The sequence below is a fragment of the Bombus bifarius genome, unplaced genomic scaffold (assembly GCF_011952205.1).
Source record: "Bombus bifarius isolate JDL3187 unplaced genomic scaffold, Bbif_JDL3187 scf7180000008203, whole genome shotgun sequence".
Lineage (NCBI taxonomy): Eukaryota > Metazoa > Arthropoda > Insecta > Hymenoptera > Apidae > Bombus > Bombus bifarius.
The window spans coordinates 622,655-626,624 of NW_022884507.1; the positions used below are offsets into that span (position 1 = coordinate 622,655).

A 3,970-nucleotide genomic window follows, 5' to 3' on the forward strand; every position below is an offset into this window, starting at 1 on the left:
TACTCATACAGAAATCAATGAAACTATTTAATGAAGCTAGCTACGATCGTGATTAAATATTCAAATATTTATATTTTATTCATACGCGTACTTATATCTGTATGAATATATTTGTCTTCATTTATGATCGTTCGTAATTAATTAATCAATTATTTACATTACACAGCATTATTCATGCTGATAAAAATCGCGATGTGCAAGAAGATCTATCCTGAACTAGTAAATAAAACACACAGAAAGAAAATACGTACTACCACTCACGGGTATAATAAATACCCGCGGTCACTTTGTCCGTAAAAAATTCTACGTGATATAACCAGTCGCCCATGTCGATTTGGATCTTTCGTCCTACGACATGATTGAGCGACTGGAGGGACAAAAAAGCATGCGACTCGCAGTTACACACGAAGAACGATGTCGACGATGTTGATGTACTTCAGAAGAAACCATCATGAAGGCTGTCATCCTGGAAGAATTATCAAACCTTATAATGAAAGTACAGGTTCTGTAATATCTGTAACAAAAGATGGAACAATATATATACCGTTTATTGTTGAAGACAATATTTTATACTTTATAATTATTACGTTATAAGCAAATATAATAAATACAATAATACGTCGCGAACAACGGAAATTGACAGTCGCGACAAGTCGTAAACAAATCTATCGTATCGAATCAACAAATTTCCGAATATTATAAAACATGTATCTTTACATTGAACATTAACGAATACTCTGAATGCAATTAGAACTGATTTTACTATGATTATACTGCGTGTTGCCGAATTAATTATTATCCACTTACCACAGACAGTACGCTATATTATATCAAGAATACAAAAACATAAATATTAAAATCATAACAAGAATACGAAAGAAAATGTAGTATTTTCTACTATTATCAAATATGTATATGAATATTTCATAATACGATCGATTTGTAACAATTATCTATCAAATCGAATGTCCGCCATTATAGGTTCAAATGCTTCGCGTATAATATGACTTCATTCTAATAAAACATGGCGCGCTTCCACTGACAGTTAAACAAAGCTGCGCAATACGAAAAAAACGAGATGCGCAGAGCCTGTTCAAACCTGTCTGTGATAATGTACTTTCTCGAATGTAGTGAAACCTATCGAAAAAGTTGAAATAACAATTTGTCATAGTCGATTTACGAGTAACGAAGCAAAATGAAAATATAATTTGAATTTCTTATTCAAATGAAACAAAAGCCAGAAAAGAAAACGTATGCATACGTTTGCCTTCTTTAAAATAAATGAAATATTACCACGTTTCGACGAACAGTTATCACATTTATCATCGATCGCTGCGATGGCGCCGTCTTGACTTTCATCTCGTTTTTTCGAATTTCGCAGTATCCCTCTATTAATGCTCCGAAGTTTCCCTCGCAACCAAGCAATAATCTGCACAAAAGAGGAAATATTAAAATAGAATGAAACAATCAAGGTTAAATTGCATCTTGAAAGCTTGATATTCGAGCTACCGGTACATGACAAAAAAAAAGAAAAAAAAGAAAAAGGGAAAAGAAAGACGATCGAAGAAAAAAAGATAATCAAATACTAGAGTACGAGGAATTTTAGTAAATTATCGAATAACAATGTACCTTAGTTAAACGAAGTTTACAGTAGCGTGTGTTTCCGTGGTGGAAGGACGATTATGAAAGCATTTGCTACGCAATAAAATAATCAACACCTATCGCGGAGTGACACTAAAACACGTCTAACCGCTTCCACTTTCGACATTAGACTGACCCCCCGGCTGCACCATTGTTTACTTAGGTAATTTCAATTGGTAAGGAGTGGGGAGGGGAGGCCCTCTGGCAGGTCAAACGTATATATACATATACTTGGGCGACAAGAGTCGTTATATTCCTGGAAAGGATATATCTTCGATAGTGAGGGTATTATGTTTCAAATAAAGAAATAATACGTTAAACTGATTGTGAAACGCGAAGATGCGCGTAGAAAGTAAACACGTAAGTAAAGTAAGCGTAAGCTAATATAATCTACATGAACAAAATTTATGAATTCGAAACCTGGATATCAACCTGGCGTGTCATAATGTAATTTGATTAAATAAAATTTGTTGAAAAATGGAAAAGATAATAAACGGATAATAAATAAAATGAACAGAGATTGTCGGTTAGGTTTGTTACCAAGTTCACAGTCGATGACTTTCCTATTATAATTATCTACTTAGAATTAATTAATTCTTATGGTTTTTAGAGGTCAGAATTGTATTTATATTCTCATAATGCTAATTTCCATAGTAATTCCATAGTGAGCATAAGTAAGTCTACAACTAATCTATTTACTTGTTTAACGCTATAGACTATAGACAATGTGAAATGTAATATAGGATGCGTGTTCTCTCTCCTGTGATGTACATATGTATATCTATACCTGCATTTTCAACTCGAGTTAACTGTAGATGTTTTTGCTATCTTCTTCTATCTGAGAACATGTAGCTGTATTGGCAGTAAGACGCTTCGATCACTGCGATTGGTCCATTTGAGGAATAAAGTTCCATCACACGAGTATATCAACGGATTCTGTATAGTTGTGTGAGTAAGCAAAAGGAAGAAGGGAATAAGGAAAAAAGCTTAGGAGGATCAGTTAGTTCTCGACAGTCTGCTTATTTAGATCGTTTTTTCGTTGTGCATAAATTTGTGATAAAAGTTCTTATTTCGCTTCATAATGGATATAACTAAGAAAACGCGGGAAAATGCTGTGGAAGAGTGCCAGTTGATGACCAGATTGTTGGAAATGTTGCAAGAAACGAAACATGAATTGATGCAAGAAAATGGACAACGCCGCTTAACTGCTTGAGAAATCATTCGTGGTGAAAAGCAACGCGTGAAAGATGCTGAAATTGTTTCTTGGCCGTTTTCCACGAGATTGTTACGAGGTGGAATTAATGCCGATGCTCGAAACAGTCGGTCGTTTGATCGGATTGCGATTGATTTTTTGAAACAACTCGCGGATATGCATTCGCCTTATTCAATGATTCAAAAGTAGCGAGAAGCGCATGCGCAAAATATGACGGTTATGAAATCAGATATGGACATCGTACCGGCGTCGTTAAGTCGGTTGATAATCACCGGCTTTTCTTTGGTGGTGCATCCAAGAACAAATGAAAGGAAGAATTTCTACATAAGTTGAACAAGATCCTCGAGGGTATCACTGATATCTGTCTGTATCCAAGTGTACATAACAAAACGTTGAATCGTGGATTCATATTCGTCGAGTTCAAAGATCATAGAGCAGCCGCGATGACAAGACGAAAGTTTAAAAACATCGTGGACACGAACGCCAAAGATGTACTCGATATAACCTCGATGCATACAACCGTTTTACAAAATTTCATTAGAGGAAAGTTTAGCGTTACTTCTTACTCTAACCGTTTGCGCGCAGCGAATGAGCTCATTTTTATGTATAAAGTAAGTGTATACGATCACATTTATTTATATTTGTTTCTATTTCCCGAACATATTTTTTTCATTTTCTGATTATCTATTGTCTGTTTCTTGCATTTTCTTAGATAACTATTGTTAGACAAGCCCATATTCTGCCGGAATATCACGGAGAATCAATGCCAACGAAGCAAAACGCTATGGTTGCTGCATGGACAAAGACGTATCAACTGATAGCTTTTACGTTCCAGGATTTTGGTGAGTATACCAAATGGGAATATCCAGTTAATTTTTGCGTAATTCAACGCACCATACGTTCTTCGCAAATGTAATTGATAACAATAACAATGACAATGACAATGACAATGACAATGACAATGACAATGACAATGACAATGACAATGACAATGACAATGACAATGACAATGACAATGACAATAACAATAACAATAACAACAATAAGAACAACAGCAACAACAACAGTAACGCGACAAGGCACCGAGTCGACAGTTTTTCAATTTCGATACGTGTA

At 35.1% G+C, this 3,970-nt stretch overlaps 1 long non-coding RNA gene and 1 pseudogene across 1 annotated transcript; one reads left to right on the top strand and one right to left on the bottom strand.

Moving 5' to 3' along the window:
* Positions 1-396: 396 nt before the first annotated feature.
* LOC117210361 lies at positions 397-1,760 on the bottom strand. Its single transcript, XR_004488096.1, has 3 exons — positions 1,630-1,760; positions 1,294-1,429; positions 397-514 (listed from the first exon to the last, which is right to left on the bottom strand). It is a non-coding gene; the product is annotated as an uncharacterized LOC117210361 (long non-coding RNA).
* Positions 1,761-2,557: 797 nt separating this feature from the next.
* LOC117210408 lies at positions 2,558-3,770 on the top strand (annotated as a pseudogene).
* The last annotated feature ends 200 nt before the right edge of the window (positions 3,771-3,970 follow it).